The following is an 18,560-nucleotide window of genomic DNA, read 5'->3' as shown; positions in this document are numbered from 1 at the left end:
CTTCTCGCTGCCCACCCTCGCATGCCTACCCTCCCCCTCCCCCTCCCCCTATCTTGTGCCAAGTTGAGATAGAATTTCTTCCAACGTTTTTTGACATTATGATTCACTTAATAGTGCATCTAGTAAAGGAGGTAAAATTGTGTGGTTCTATTTATTTGCGATGGATGTACCCAGTTGAGAGATACATCAAAATACTGAAAGGGTATGTTAGGAATCCATATTGACCCGAAGCATCGATAGTTGAGAAATATGTTGCTGAAGAAGCCATGGAGTTTTGTTCTGATTACTTGTCAAGTACAAAATCAATTGGACTTGCTAAATCTCGTCATGAGAAAAGGCAATATGGTCAAGGCACATGTGGAGTATCAGTGAAGAGCATGAATCATGATGAATTACAAGAAGTACATTTATATATCTTGAATAATATTGATAAAGTTAAAGATTACATATCTTCTCATAAAGAACTTCTAAAGGCAAAAATTATCGAATGAGAATGACTAAATAAAAGTTGTTGAAAGAGCATAATAGGACTTTTGTAGACTGGTTCAAGCAAAAAATTTTAAATGAAAGTGGTGTTTCTGATATAGTTAAATGGTTGGCTGGAGGTCCTAACTTTAATGTTATATGTTAGAGTGCCTATTATATTAATGGGTATTCCTTTTATACAAAGTCCTTGGATGACAAGAGTACGGTGCAAAATAGTGGAGTTATGATAATGGCTGAAGCCGTACACTTCTCTAGTTCAAAAGATAAGAAACCTAAACTAGCATCCAAGACTCATTTTGGGATTATTAAAGAGATTTAGGAGATTGATTATACAAAATTTAGAGTTCTTGTTTTCAAATGCAAGTGGGTTGACATCAACAGTATTCATGATGATAAATTAGGATTTACAATGATTGATCTTAAAAAACTAACTTTTGAAGATGAGCCATTTATTATGGCAGACCAAGCTAAACAATTTTTCTATGTTGCGGATCCAGCAAATAAAAATTGGTCAGTAGCACTTAAAGGAAAAAGGGTGATTGATAGTGATGACAATCAAGAATCAAATTTTGATATTTTTGAAAATCCTAACTTCTCAAGTGGGCTACAAATTTTGGATGTGGTAGATGAAGTAGATGATGAACATGCTATAAGAAGTGATCATCATGAAGGGATATGGGAGAATATCCCTATATAAGTTTAGTTTTGAAATTAAAGTATGTTGATTTAGTTTAATTAAATTTATATTGTGGGATTATTTTTCTTAATTATCTTATCTTTGATTATTTTTTAATTAATTTCATTTATTTGAATTAATAGGAATATAGACAATCAATGTGATGACACTTAGAGCCAACCCACTACAAGCCAATCAATTGGTGATGTTGCTCCTAGTGAGGAGCCGAGTCAAGACACCCCTAGTGAGGAGCCAAGTCAGAGCCAATCTGTGAGGAGGGGGAGACGTGGCACACGATTGAGAGATCTGACTTTAGGTAGGAGTGTTGGGCATAGGTTACTAATTCAATTTGATTAGAGATGGAATCCAATAAGGCCATATAAAGCCAAGTTTGTTAGTTTTATTGGGCTCCTATCATGTACCAAGCCTCCTATTGTATTTGAGGATTGGCTTGATATGCCAGAACGTGTGAAGTAACAGATTTAGGAAAGTATTCAAGTAAAATAATTAAAAATTTAAATTTTTTTATGGTTATATATTATTGGGCAATTATTGATTATTATCTTATGTCTTTATTGTAGCTCACATACGATGTTCCATCTAATCAAGATTGTCGACACAAGTTGGTTTCTTACTATAGAACACGTTGGAGAAATTTTAAGACTAATCTTACTAGAAGATATATCTTTGTCGAGGTGCAAGAGGGTCAGGCTCGTCCCAATCCTCTTAATATATGCCAGTTCTTTGATGAAGATATTTGGGAAGAATTTATTAGGATTCAAACTTTTAAAAAAGCTTTGGTCTGTTGAATTTTAATTGATTTAAGTTTTATTTAGATTTACTTTAACTATAAAATCTAAAATTCAATTTATTAACAGGAAAAATGAGCTAAAGGGCGAGAAATTACTCGGCAGAATCAATGCCCCCACACCCTATCTCGTAGAGGTTATGCTAGAGCTGATGATATGTTGATGGCAGAGAAACAGAAGAAGAGAGAGAAGAAGAAGCTAAGTTTGATCCTTCCATACTCCTTTCTTCACCATCACTTGTCTCTCGAAAGGAGAAATGGAGACATGGACATCAATACAAGAAAAAAGGCTATACAAGTAAGACAGTATGTGAGATTTCTGAGAGGATTGTAAGTAAAATTATTATTCCTTATCCCTTTAAATTTCTATACAATTGTATATATTAATTTTTATATTACAGGATGCTCTTAAGGAGAAACAAGCCCAAGGAAGCTTCATTCCAAATGGCAAAAATGATATCTTAGCAATTGCTATAGGCAAACCAGCATCATCCAGGTCGTGTGAGGGGTGTTAGATATGGTGTGGGCATTAAGGACTACTTTGGAGCACCTGCACGTCCCAATTCAGGAGGTGTAGTGACTAGAGAAGAGCTTGATACATTGATATTCACTATGAGGCAGCAGACTAAGGATGAGTTTGAAGCTTCATTTGCAGCTTGGCTTCTACAAATGGAAGAGCAAATGAAGGAGGACATGATAAGCATGATGAGCTCACAACAAGAGACAACTATTGAACCAATTCATACGTCTCCTGAATTTTATAGTACAAAAGGGAGTAATATTCTTGAGCGTGTGTTAGAGGGTCCTTCTGGTGACAACATTGATGAACTGTGTGAGATATTTCTAGAAGATCCTGATAAATGCTTGGTTGCTCTTAGTAGCATCTACAGCTTCGGGTCAACCATCCACCACAAGCAAATTTAATATGATCAAGTGAGAGTGGTGGTTGCAGATCCAAAAACACTAAATGTGTTGGTTCCATTCCCTGCTAATGAGGTGAAAACTGTGGTTGAAGTTGTTGGCAATTTTATCCTATGGCCCAAGAGACCTGTGAATCTAGTTCAAGCTATGGTACAAAATTTCATGCATTTTTATTATGTAGCAGCTTCCTGATATATGTTTTTTATTAGCTATTTCTTGCTTTTTTATTATGTAGAAGCTTTCCTCGCCAAATTACCCGAAACTTCCACAACCCTCATTGACTTCGCATCAGCGAATGATCTTAATGGCATATGATTCATCATTCAAATTCAAGAGTTTAGAAATAGATTCGGAGGTTGTGGGTAAGAAAGACATGATAGTGACAACTGAACAGAAAGATTTGGTTTGACTTCTGTCGAATAATCAGCTTACCACACCACACATTGAACTATTTATGATGTAAGTATGTTTTTCTTTAATATAATTGCATTGTTGTAAGTAAACTTAATCATCAAGTTAGTAAACTAATATAATTACATTGTTATAGGTACCTTCATGATTTGTACATTATATCAAGCAAAGGTGATAAGTTTGGATTCCTTTACCCTCATCACATGACAGAGAAAGGTAATACTCCAGAGTTAAGGGCCGAGTACCTCCAACAGAGAATATGTAAAGTTAAAAAGGACATTTTTCTAGCTCCATATGTACACTCGTAAGGATCAATTTATAATTAATAGTTTTTTTCAATATAAATTTACTTTAACTTGCATCATATTTAGCAGGGACCATTGGTATTATTTGTTCTTTCAATAAAGAGCAACATTGTCGTCTTTTTATGCTCCCTCCATTACAAACTTGGGAAAGAAATGAAGAAGATGATAGACTTGTAAGAATACTTTTACTAAACTATTTAATTTAATTTTTTTAATATATTATTTACTAACTTAGTGATATTGATCATAGGGCAATGAGAACTTATCAAAATGTAATCTTACAAAAGCATGAATATGAGCTCAAGGATCCCACGTGGATCAAGCCAAAGGTGATGCTATATTTTATTAATATGTCCAATTATTAAGATTTCTTATTAATTTTTTATAATTTGTTCTTATATAGAGTCATAGACAACCGGTGAGAACGAACTTGTGTGGTCTATATGTCATGAGACACATGCTCAATATCGTCACATTAGGCATAACCGAATTTACAAAAGAGGTAAATATTATTTTTAAAAGTTATTTTATTATGTTATTTGAGATTGATTAATACGCCTATTTTGTGAATCAAATTTTAGATATTCGACAATTCGGATGCATTTTCTGAAGCTAAAATTGAAGACATCCGTATACATTGGGCAACCTATTTTTTAGAGAACTTGTGAGGTTTTTTGTTAGTTTTACACAAGTTTTAATTTTGATAGTTGACACAATTTAGACAATTGTTAGTTTTTTTAATAGTTAAATAGTTTTGTTTATACTTGATAAATAATTGTAAATTAATTGAGCTGTCTAATTTAGCTTTGACAATTTTTATGCACAACAATGGGTAAAATCAATAAAATAAATACAGCATAAAAAATTAAATACTTTTTACACTGATTATTACCATAATCGATGTAGAATATAACATTTTTTTACATCGGTTATGGTAATAACCAATATAAAATATAGACTTTTTACATCGATTGGTAGTCCAATCGATGTAAAATCTAGACTTTTTATATCAGTTGGACTGCCAACCGATGTAAAAACTTCAAGTAATTTTTTTTTATTTTCTTATATATAATTTTCAATATCGACTTTATAACCGATATAAAAATTAAAATTTTTACATTGGGTTTATAACTGATGTAGAAAGATGGGAGTTTCTACACCTCCTGAAACAACATCGCCTCTTTGACTACTGTAAAAAGTCATTTTTAACCGCTATAAAAAGTTATTTTTATACTAATGTGGGATGAAGAAGATTGGTAAAGTTTATGGACTTAAATCACATACGGCTGTGGTATGTGGAAATCATGACAAGACCACTTCTAACATTAATATTTTTCAACCTACTTCACATCAGTTATGGTAATAACCGATGTAAAATATAGACTTTTTACATTGGTTGGACTGCCGACCGATGTAAAAACTTCAAGTAAATTTTTTTTATTTTCTTGTATATAATTTTCAATATCAGCTTTATAACCGATATAAAAATTAAAATTTTTACATTATGTTTATAACCGATATAGAAAGATGAGAGTTTCTACACTTCCTAAAACAACATTGCCTCTTTAACTGCTGTAAAAAGTCATTTTTAACCACTGTAAAAATTTATTTTTGTACTAGTGTGGGATGAAGAAGATTGGTAAAGTTTATGAACTTAGATCACATGCGGCTGTGGTATGTGGAAATCATGGCAAGACTACTTCTAACATTAATATTTTTCATCCTACTCCACATCGGTTAGGGTAATAACCGATGTAAAATATAGACTTCTTACATCGGTTGGTAGTTTAACTGATGTAAAATCTAGACTTTTTGCATCGGTTGGACTGCCAACCGATGTAAAAACTTCAAGTAAAATATTTTTATTTTCTTGTATATAATTTTCAACATCGGCTTTATAACCAATATAAAAATTAAAATTTTTACATTGGGTTTATAACCGATGTAGAAAGATAAGAGTTTCTACACCCTCTAAAACAACATTGCCTCTTTAACCATTGTAAAAAGTCATTTTTAATCACTGTAAAAAGTTATTTTTGTACTAGTGTGGGATGAGGAAGATTGGTAAAGTTTATGGACTTAGATCACATGCGGCTGTGGTATGCTGAAATCATGGCAAGACCACTTCTAACATTAATATTTTTCATCCTACTCCACATCCTATGCAAAATATAGAAGATTTTGTTTAGACACTAGCTTTTGAAGAGGCAATTAACCATGCTGTAAAGGAGACGATAGAACATGTACTCAACCAAAAGATTGAGGGATCAAATTTTCCATACAACAGGACATTTTTGGGGCTATTCGTATTGTGGGTGAGACAATCCCAACACTCCAAAGCAGCGTGTTAGTAGTGTAAATTCTTCCAAGCAGCTAGATCTAAGTGGTGAAAAATAGCTATGTTATTTCTTAAGTTTTTCCTTATTATACATTTATGAGATACTTTTAGAACTTTTACAATACTAATGAGTTTATTACTTGGCACTTCTTATAATCTTGTATGACTTTTGATATGTTGTTAACAAATAGAACCACTTATGTTATGACTTTTGATATGTGATTAACATATTGAACCACTTATTTTATATTATATTGTACATTTTAAATTTCTTATATAGCTCTTTTTGATGGATTGAACTACTTGCTAATAGAAATTTTATTTGTAATTTAATTGCTTGGTTGAACAAGATTTTTTTATAACCAAAGTTTTGATTCTCACAAAGCCAATTATAATTTAGTGAGGAAATAAGGGGGAAATTATTCATATCTAATTAACCAACTTGCAAGGAATTAGAGAGGACTAATGCTCCATGACATAATTCCTCGCTACAATTAGCAACCACTACTACAAAATAAGCTTACAAGAGCGCTTTTTTTTTTTAACCTTAGGGAGCGCTTTTGAAGCGCTCCCATATCAAGCGCTCCGAAATGTACAGGAGCGCTTTTTTTAAGCGCTCCTATATGTACGCTATACAGGAGCGCTTTTAGAAAAGCGCTCCAGTAAGAGCGCTAGAGTACATGTCATGTACGGGAGCGCTCTTAGAGCGCTCCTGTATGATGCATACCGGAGCGCTCTCTATAAGAGCGCTCCCGTATGCTAACCTTACCGGAGCGCTCTTTACAAGAGCGCTCCTGTATGCCCCCATACGGGAACGCTCTTTATAGGAACGCTCCCGTATGATGACAACTTACCGGTACGCTTTTTTAAAGAGCGCTCCCGTAAGTTTCTTTACAGGAGCGCTCTTCAAATGAGCGCTCCCGTATATTATATTTATTTTTTTTAAATTAAATTTTTCAAATTTCTCCTTTTAAATATCTTTAATAATGGCAAATCATAATATCAAAAACTAATTTAAAAATAATATCAACATAAAAATTTATATACAAGAAAAAAATTTGAAATTGATACAACAATTTCAATTTTCTAACTAACCTAGTTTAATTTCTAACAAGCCTAACAAATGAAACTATTATTATTTTTTTTAACATTGAAATCTAACTTCCTATCACAAACAGCCAATAATATATTCTGACTATTCTTCAACTAAATCTTCTATTTACTCCATAGTAAAATGCGAATATCTTGCTCCAACAAAATACTACACAAGATATGAAAGCAATGTATAAGTAATTAAAATTATATTAACTTAATTTCAAAGCTTTTGACTTACATTTTCAGGAATGATCAACTCTTGTTGTGTAATTACTTCTCTCATAAACTTCATAACATAGTATCCACACTCCCAACCTTGTAATTGTGTAGGTACCTATAAAACAATAAAAGATGTCATTTATATGGTAGAAATAAATTCTAACTTAATTTAAAATACTTTAGTGATGAAGTTATATATATGATACAAGTATTTGCTGTCGAAAATACGGCAGAGTCTCCCCTATAACTTGAAAGTTTCAGAATTTTTTAAAAATTCTACATCAATCCAGAACAACATATTCAGAATAACAAACATAAAATATCAATCAAACAATCATTTAGATATGTACCAACTTGTTTTATTAAGAAAATAATACAAACCTTTATTCTTTTCCAAGAATAAAACTCAACAGGATCAGGTCTTTCGGTGTTTGGAGGGAGACCTTCACCTCCTCGATAACATGCTACAGCCCTATTATATAATGATTAAGCATACCAAGTAAAAATTAATTATTATAATAAACATATATAAAGAATATAGAACTAAAAACTTACTGATTAAATAATATCATCATAGATTTATAGTTTTTAAAGTCACTATCTCTTAATGAATTAAGATAATAAATCACAGGGACGAATGGATTGATATAAACAAGCACCCAATGTTGCCTAAAAAAATAAAATATTTCATTAACTAAAATATCAACTAAAGTTAAAAATAAACAATAATAACAATTTACCCTGGATTGTGAGGAGCTAAAAATAACATGCCTAGCTAAAAATATAACATTGGTGAAGGATTAACAAGAAAAGTTTATGGCAAAAAAAAGAAAGAGGAAATTTAAGGCCTCACTAATGTTAGTGAGGAAATACACCTATACAAAAACAAAATTGAGAAATTAAAATCAAATTTAATTAAATTTATTTCTTACTTTAAGGCTATTCTAAAGTGCTTGTGGGAGCTATCTATAACTCTAAAACTACTCCAAAATATTCTTTATCAATATCTTTCAAATTGAATCTAAAAAATCTGTACAAATAAAATAAAATTAAATAGCACCTATGCACAAATATTAAAGATATCATTTATATTTTAAAATCATAAATTTAGATAGTTAAAATTTTAAAACTGAATATTGGCTAATAAAATCAAATAATATCTAATTAAACTCAATTAGCCTCAAATAAATATTTAAAAGTCTAAATTAAAAGGATAAAAATATATAAAATTACCATTTATTATGAAAATATCTCTATACAAAATTGGCCTACAAAAGCTCCAGCCAATTTGTATGCGAGGGACATTGTTCACACCCAAATTGTGAATTTCGAGACTCAAGCTCTACTGAACTTAATTGGCTTTAAAATAGTTAAAAGAAAATATTTATGAAGTTTTAATGACTAAGTCAAGACCATCCACACTCTACTCATGGTGAGTAATCATAATGGAGGAAGTGTCCTAAATTCAAGAAAACTGTCAATCATGAGGCTTGGGCATCAAGCCAAGATCATTTATAAATAGAGAAGCCCTCTCTCAATAATCATCACTAGTATCAACAAACTATCAATCTTAGACTCCGCATCTGTTACTTTATTTTATTTTTTATTTTATTATGTAGTTTTAGTCTTTATTTTTTTATTATACAGCTGGCATAGCCCCACCACTTTATTCTTTAATTAATATATCTTCGCATTTCTGCAACTACATTAATTTTTTTCACTTTCCATCACATCTGGGTGAACTATGATAAGGGAGTCTAGGTTTCCTGCGTTTGATTAGAAATCATGTTCTTCCATCCTTTTAAGACCTCACATCTTTGACACACCTAGCTAGCAACACTCCCTTTTATTTTGCCGAACAAATGATTAGATCCCTAACAAAATTTTCTACAAAATAAATTATAAATATTAATTTAATTAAATAGTTACAAACAAAATTTTTTGTTACAATATAAGAGCTATATTTGATATTTAAAAAATATTCATTTGCAATTGAAACTCCTAAATTTATAACAATCTATATCGATATGTTCAACTTATTTTTCAAAACAATTTATAGGGGACCTAACTATCATTAATTTATTTCTCTAAGACATAATTGTCATTCTTCCCATATAATACCCTTGTTTCTAAACCAATGGTGAGCCAAGTGCCCATCTTTAGGTTGCATAATATTTTATTTTTTTATTTTTTCAATTATTACTTTTTTTTGTTCAAACTTTTATTTATTTATATTTTCCCACTCTTTTCTCTCTTTTTTTATTTTCACATTATATATATCAGTTTTTTTTAGATAATTTAAATCCTAAGGATCGTTTGACTTGTTGAAAAGATACTTTAAATCCTATATTATAATTTATTTACTGTTAATCAAGGTTATCAAAAATTAAATCTTATCTGTATTTGGTTTCAATATAATTTAAATAATATTTAAAAAATATCATTTTTAATTAAAAAAAGGTAAGATCCAATTTATTTAAGCTCTCTCAACTTTATAAATTTCTCCTGCCTCGAAAAATATGTCTTGAAATTAAATATTCAAAATTTATTTTGCTTTGAATAAATTATGTTCCTTGCTCAAGTAATTACCTGGCAGTGGCAGCTGATTCAAAATATCATGGAATAATTTTTTCCTAAGATTAATTAAGTCCTAAAAATTAAGATGTTATGATTTTTCCCTAAGCCCAAACTGTCTTGAGATATCTTAAATGTAATCTTATCCTATAGCCCACAAAATAATTCTAAGGAACTTCTCAAAGAAGGAAAATATTACAATTCTTCCCTCCTTTTAAGAATTTTATCCCCAAAATTCAAAACACATATAAAGGTCAAATAAGTAATCCAGCCTAATTGTTAAACAAACGCTAGTACTAAAAAGCACCACAACCATATAAAGGATAGCTCTCTCTCACGCAGAGACAAATGCCACATACAATTAGCAAATAAAATGGAGTAATTGCTCCAGGCAGTATCAAACAAAGTAGTTATTTAATGCCGCTTGAAAACCATTTTTCACCATGGTAGGGGCTCATGCTAGTTAATCAGTATAGCTTTAAATATCATGGTAAAATTAAGGCCAATCATTTCTCTACCAAGATAGATTAGGATGTCTATTTCTTGCCATGGTAGATAAAGTCATTTTCTACCACAGTAGGAGATGATTAGGTATAGTTTTATGGATGAGATTGTTTCATTTTAATATCAGAAGCACTCGATTTGAAGGCTCAAAGATTAGTTGCACACATATAGTTGCATTTGTGACAGTAGATACGTCCTCCCACTTCCCTTCTAGCTTCTTTCAATTATTGCTTATATTATTATTTATTTTGTTTGATAATTATTCATGTACCTCCTAAAGTGGGTTGCATCCTTAGGAGGGGAAGATGTAGGAAAAAGTTAAAGAAACTAGACAAACATCACGTGGTAACCACCAATAAGAATCATAAAGTAATGAAATTTAGGTGAGCAAGGCAAAGGAAGTCGATTAATTGTTGAAGAATTCAATATAATTGAGTATAGTAGATAATTTCAAAATAGGGTTGGTTAAATTAACCCTTTAGATCCTTAGTATGTGCTCGGTTATGTCCTTCCTCTCTGGGTAGTTTAGCATATGGGGGCTTGTTTCAAGTTATTGTGAATAGGAATATGAAATATAAAGTGGGGGAGTAGGCTAATAAAGTGAGTATATATAACATATATTTTAATTTTAAGGGAAGTGTATATGAGTTTTCAAAACAGCTGGGATGTTTGTATAATTAAGGCATAAAGAAGGATGGCCAATGTATTATGCTCTAATTTTTATTTTAACACACATAACCATGCACTCTGTTTTTTCCAGTTGAGAGGCTTTATTCTAATTATTTGCTGTTAACCCAATTTAAGAGAAATATTTTATTATTTTTTATCCATTAAAATAGCGCTTTATATTAAACATATAAAAAATATTTAAAAGCTACCATTGATAAGAATTATATAAAAACATTATCTTTGAATAAAAGAAAACTATGCGCCATTGATAACAAAAAATTGGATAAAACTAATACAAAAATAAATATTTAAAACTAATACACATGTAAAGATTTGAAAAACTATATAATTTTTATACATTTATTATTTGTTACACATAAAATGCCATGTAAGCTTCTATGTAGCTTTTCTTAATCTGACATGGCAAACTTTGTTAATAATACAACAAAATAATTAACAGTTGGGAGCTTTAAAAAATAAAATTAAAAGTTAGAAGGTTAATTTTAAATATTAAAAGGTGAGAGAAGTCATATATAACTGTCTCAGATTGCATAAGTATTTTATACATTTTAGCCTAAAAAATTCAGTAAACTTTGAAATGTTCTTTTGATTAAAAGATAAATAGAATGGGTGGAAAAGTAATACGGGCCTCTTAATTTTCTTTGTGTTCAATCTTTTGTTCAATCTTTTCTAATTCTAACTACGGAGTTAAAAAGCAAGGGTTGTTTCACGGAGAAAAATCTTCCTTCACTACTTCTCATAAAAGTAAATTTATAAAATAAAGTTTCATGTTCATCACATATATAATAGCTCACAGTTTTTTTTTTCCGAGATGAAATTTAATTCATATCATATTTAACATTTTTTCTAAACCTTAGAGACCTCTCAATCATTTAAGTTAATAGTTGAAAAACTATTTTCAGTTTCATTTCATGTTCTAAAAAATTATTTAGTATAAATTGCTTAATTAAATTTCACCTGAACAACCAAAAGAATGAACGACATGAAGGGACAGGAAAAGCAATTATTTAAGTAATTCATAACTTGAATTTGCGATATAAAACTTGGTAGGTACGAAACTTTAACAAAATTCCAAAAATTTGGCAATTATTTGCTCACATGAAATGCTTTGTTCATGGGACAATAAATGTTCATATTTTTTTCATTAAAAAATATTAATAATGGCTTAGTACAGTTTTTATTTTTCAGATGAAATATAAATGTATCAAGTTTGGCATTATTTTCCTAAACTTCGGACATCTCAATCATTTAAATTAAAAATGACTGAAGCAAGTTCGATGGAATAGGCAAAGGAGTGAAGCGAGGAAGTAATAATTATTACCAAAAAAAAAATTGGAAGACTATTTTCATTTTGCATTCTTCATGCTTCAAAGCATTTTGATAAGTTGAAATTTTTATATATCTTTATCCTTTTAATTTATAATTTTTAATATTTATTTGAGCCTAATTAAGTTTAATTGAATATTATTTGATTTTATTAGCCAATATTCAACTTTGAATTTTAACTATCTAAATCTTAAATTTTAAAATATAAATGATATCTTTGATATTTTTCACATTTACTATTTAATTTTACTTTATTTGTACAGATTTTTTAGATCTAATTTAAAAAATATTGATAAATATTATTTTGAATAGAAAAATGTGGGCATACTTGAATATATGAAGCCAAGGGTCAGATTTTAAAAACTTTATTTTAATTATTTATGTTTGTTTTGAGTATTTGAATATAGTTTTTTAATTAGAGTTATTAAGAATAGTTTTATTATTTTATTAAATTATTAGGTTTATTTAACACATGGGCAGCACATGATTAGCCGCCAAATCACTTGGAATTGAGTTGAAAGAAGGCGCAACACTTGTTAATGAAAAGGAAGAAGGAAGAATGATAGAGAATTCTCAAAAGAACTAATTAATTTAATTTAAGTCTCAAATATTAAATTTTAAAAATTTTTAAGTTTGACTTTTAATTTTGTAACTTTATTGTGATAAATTTGTAATTTATTTTTAAATTTTAACATAATTGAAGAATAAATAAATTTGTTTTTCCTATTAAATTTTGAAATACAAGTTGCAAATTAATTACAATGAAGTTACAAAATTGAGAGTTAAACTTGCAAATACCTAGAGTTTAGTACTTAGAATCTAAATTGAATTAATTGATGCCTTGGGATCTATCTATCATTCTCCTGGGAAAAAAAAAAAAACAAGAAGAAGAATAAGGAACAGAGGCAGTGGAAGTGTTGGAACGAAAGCGAATTGTTCTTCATCATCTTCGTCTTTTCTTTTCTTCAATTTTCTTGATCAATGGCTTTTCATGCCCTCATGCTGTGCTGGTTAATTTTTAGAGCATTGGAGAATTATCTTTTTTTTTGTGATTAGTCACAAATCATGATCCAAAATTGTAATCAGGGTTTTTGATATTTAAGAAAAATTTTATTTTAGCTTTATTCTTATTTTCTCTTCTTCACTCTACTTTTAAATTTTATGCTTTAATTATTATTGCTAATTAGAGTAGCTTTATTGTATGATTTGTAGATTATATATTGTATATGAGGTTTTGCTCATTATAATCGATTGATATAGTATCATAAGAATAATTTTGGCTAGCATGGGTGATTATTCTTGGTTTTTTTTTTCTAGTATGGTTGATATAAAAATAATTGTTAGGTTGTGGGTTAAGAAAAATTTCAATTGATCCATAACTTAATTTCTTGTTTAATCCCTTAAATGATAATTTGGGGAAAATATATAATAAAACTAAAAAAAATAAATTTAAATAAATTTAATTTATTTTGTGAATTAGAAAGATTAAGCTTAGGTAATTAGGTTATAATTGATTGCGCCGCCTGTATTTGGTAATTTTCTCAATTAAAGTTGCTTTAATTATTTAATTTTAATTTATTTTTTAATTAATTTTGTCATAAAAGATCCCTCCACTATTTGGCCTTTCATAATCCTAATTCAAGTAGTTAATCTATTAAATTTTAGAGAAATGATGTAGGCTACGTTTTACTACAAAATTTAATTTTTATTAATTTTAGTGTTATTCAACAGAAGTGTCCCATTTCAAAGTGCCGAAATTTTTAATTTATATAAATTGCCTAAATTTCATCAAATATATGAATGATCTTGTTAATGAGTTTCAATATTTTATTTAGTTCTAATAAAAATATTAAAAATGATTTATAAATAAGAGCAGATAATATATCTAACAAATAAAAGGACAATTTATTCACGATAAGATCGTTACAAATATTAAATTTTAAATGTTAAATAGAGTTAACATTCCAAATAATTGGTTAAAAAAGAAAACTCCAAATAAGGAATTGTGGCATAGACTTGAGCCACAATTCACATTAATTAATTCGTGAATTGACCCAGTCACACCCGCTTTGTCTTATGGTGGGGAATGCTCTTCTTTTTTTTGATAAGAAATAGATGAGCCTAAACTCTAGACTCATTTACAGTACAAGTGCTATCCATGCAACGTCTAAGACTCTCCGTGGGAAAGCTAAGAATGTGCAACCCAGGCCACGCATCAAGAACTTGTTTCGCCAGATGATCTGCAGCAACATTTGCATCATGAGAATTTTGACAGATTCTAATCTCCCATGCTCGGCAGATCATGCTTTGAATTTCCATAATTATATGACAGTCAGGATGTATAGAATAGTTGGTAACCTCTGTCAATGATATGGCTTCTGTTGAATCAGACTCCACCACGATTTTCCTAACTCCAGCATCCCAAGCAATCTTTAAGCCTATTAAAATAGCCCACAGCTCTGCTGATAAGTGGTCACCTTCATCTAAATGTAAGCTAAACCCTGTGATAAATTGCCCAGCCGAGTTCCTCAGCAGACCGCCACACCCACGAGTCTGTTGCGTCATCGAGAAAGCACCATCAACACAGAGTGACACCCAACTTGTCTCTGGAGTTTTCCATCGTAGGTCACAGTTCTGAATCCCATTTCCGTGCCAATTAATGGAACTTGTCTTTGTTTGAGCCCTCTCCAAACAGCTCATCATGCCCTTCGCCTGGGCAATAATACATTCATTGAAGCGACTTTTCCCCTCAAATATCCGTTCATTCCTTCTTTTCCAGATATTCCAGCATAGAACCATGAATAATCCATTGTTCATTTGAAACTCTGGTTTTTTACCCTGTTTCAAGTTCCAGCTAATCCAATCATCTATTGTTCGCAGATTAAAGAAGTCCCATTGATATCTAGTGTTGATCACAGACCCCCATAGCTGTCCTGTATCTGTGCAATCTCGAAGGACGTGCAAACTACTTTCAACTGCGCCATTGCACCACGAGCAAATATTATTCGCACTCATACTTCTCCTGAATCTCTCCTCGTTTGTGAGTAATCTGTTTTGGGAAGCTAACCACATGAAGGTCTTGCATCTATGAGGTGCCGTGACCTTCCACAGCTTCTTCCATTTATCATTCTCGCTTCCCCTGGATCCAGAAAGAAGATTGTAGGCTGATTTTATAGTAACGGAGCCACTTCGATCCCATTTCCAATGCACAGAGGTGTTATTGTTGAAACACTGTAGCCCATCTTTGACGTGAACCCATGTATCTTTAATGCCCTTCAAAAGGTTAGATCCAGGTATCTTTGTCTTAATCTTTAAGTTTTGTGCCAGCTCTGGAATGAAAATCAATGCTATGAAAACTAAGATGTTTTTCTCTGAAAATGTGCATCATGTTCGACGTGAAGAAATCAGCACTAAACTCGGTTTTAGTAGGACTGGTGACCTTGGTCGCTATCTGGGTGTGCCTCTTCTGCATAAAAGGGTGGATAAAAACACATTCAAAGACACTGTAGATAAAGTGAAAAAGCGTCTATCTAACTGGAAAGCATTTACTCTCTCCCTAGCTGGGCGTGCGACATTGATAGCTTCAGTCACGAACGCTATCCCTGGATATGTTATGCAAACATGTAATCTTCCCGCTAGTACTCTTGAAACGCTTGACAAGTCCAACCGTGACTTTTTATGGGGTCACATAGAGAGTTCAAGGAAAACACATTTAGTGGCATGGAAAGATGTTTGCAGACCAAAACAAGGAGGGCTAGGTCTTCGACGAGCGTCTATCCAGAACCAAGCTTATGCTATGAAGATCGGTTGGGGCTTGATTAAGAAGCGTGAAGACTTATGGGTGCGAGTTATCCATGAAAAGTACAAGTGTGGGGAATGCTCTTCTGCCAAAACGAATGATCTTTTTTTTTTTAATGAAAAAAATGAAATATCTTTTAAAGCACAATTTGGGAAAAAAATAATGCTATTGATGGAGGATGGAGTGCATTCTCCTCGACGAATCGGAACTGACTTGAACTCTTGACTTTTCCTAAATTCATCTTAAGTTGATAGCTCCACTCTCCTAATTAAATGTGGTTCAATCAGTCAATCATGTAATTAACAATCTCAACCAAATTTGCTTCTGTAAAAAGCTCATCTTAAAATGTGACTGAAATATTTGAGCTTGAATTTTTATTTCACTCCTTTTTTTTTTATTTCCTGAGATCATCAATCACGTAGTTCTTATATGCCAAGGCCTACTGCAATTGAAGAAGGTCGTTGTGCGATATCAGGCGCTATATATTTTTTCCGCTCCAAGATGTCTTATTTTTTGAAAGAAAATGGTTAGTGAGAAAGTATACCGGCACTAGTGAAAAATATTTTTTCCTCTTATTTTTTTTCTTTTCTCTTTCCCTCCTTTTCTATCCATCCAAACATAAGATTTATGATAAGTTAATTAATTCTGAAAATAATTGGGGGATAACAAAGATCAACTTGGAAAATCAAGCATGTAGGAAGCTGGAAGTGCATTTTCACAAAGAATAAAGGAGAGAAGTGTATGCATTTGTAACATTCACCAGATAAGGCTTATATTTATTATTTAAATTCAAGTATACTAATCTAAACTATGCCTAAAAATATTGTTTATTATAATTCCTTCATTATACTCTGCATCTCAATAGCTCTGTTTTTAGTGATGAGACTAGTTACTGCCTTGGCAATAAGCAGTAGGGCTGTCTAATATGAATCTTTTTCTACATATTTGATCTTCTTAATGTGTGATGACAACCTTTTTGAATTTGTAATGCCTGTGAAAGTTTGAGGTTTCGGTCAAATCATCAAGACAACCACACATCTCGATAGCTTCATATATTTTCTGAAACTGATTAAACAAAATAGGATAATAATAACTACAGGTTCAAAGCCTTTGAATGTCAACAAGTTCATCCAATGGAGTTTACAAATCGGAAGAACTTCTAAACAATGTATTATCATCGTTAAGTAATTTTCATTCATTTCAGAACAATAGTAAGTTTCAAATCACTTCATAGATAAAGATCTAGAGATGATGATTCAAGAGCAAAAGTCAAAAGGAAGAAACTATCCCAAAAAATTAACCTTTGGATAAAAGATCCTTTCAAATCAAACTTTAAGAGGAAAGCAAATTCAAAGGGAGAGCCTATACGAAGAGAATAGCTTATTGAATGAAAGAGCTCCTCACATTGATAAACTCCATTTGAACTAATAATTCATTCAGAACTGATGTATAGGTGCAAAAGGGGGCGATAGTTGTGTGCAAGTGGATGGTCCGGAATTATTGTATATGCCTTCATATTTCAGGTTCGGACGGTTTGTTTTGGTGGAGTAGTAAAGCTCCTAAAGATGACAATTATACAAGGAAAGAGTGAGGACAACATGCATCCTTCTGAACATATCGATGACATCTAAATAAATGGGAAAACATGCTAGCGGCATCTGAGAGGTCGTAACAATTATTCCCTTCACATTAATCTTCTTACTTACCGTGAAAATTATGGTGCTCAAGAAGGGATTGATAGTTGGGATGTGGGTGGTGATCACTAAGTTGTTCAATTGTAAGTGAATTTGCACTGATAAGTGAAGAAAACCTGTATGATATAAAGTTGAACTTAATAACTAATATATAATAAAGAAGAATGATCTATAGATTTGAGTTTTGAAGTTTTCAGTTAAGATATATTATCTTTTCCTATTCTTTGCCCATTTGAGGTGAACAAATGGTGTTGGAGAATTTGATTATGTTTAAGGTAAATTTCTATTTGATTTTGAACTTGATCAAGTTCCGATATTATTCATTGCTTTTGCTTTTATGATAGAACTAGCTGGTTATGATGACTGTACCTAAAAGAAAAATATGGAGTGGGATCATGAAAGCAAGCTTGGGCCAAAAGATTATTGGTGTTAAGAGATACACCTATAACATGCATGAGAAATGCAACTTGAGCAAGAAGATGCATGGGGCTCGCAAGAACTTGTCAAACTTCTTTCTTCCCTCTATCACGCGTCTTCAACTTCTACCCTCCCTCCCATGATATTTCCTATTCATTCCTTTGCGTTTCTCCTTCATTCCAAAGCGCTGACTGATCAGTGCTCATCACCCAAACAATGACACTAGCCTTTTATTTCATTTTGAAATTAAATAATCTCAATCCCTCATTTCAAATTAATTTTTAGGTATTTTAAATG

This window comes from Prosopis cineraria, unplaced genomic scaffold (assembly GCF_029017545.1).
Source record: "Prosopis cineraria cultivar Desert tree isolate PC_DT_omini unplaced genomic scaffold, ASM2901754v1 PC2, whole genome shotgun sequence".
Lineage (NCBI taxonomy): Eukaryota > Viridiplantae > Streptophyta > Magnoliopsida > Fabales > Fabaceae > Prosopis > Prosopis cineraria.
This window is presented reverse-complemented; position numbering follows the sequence as displayed.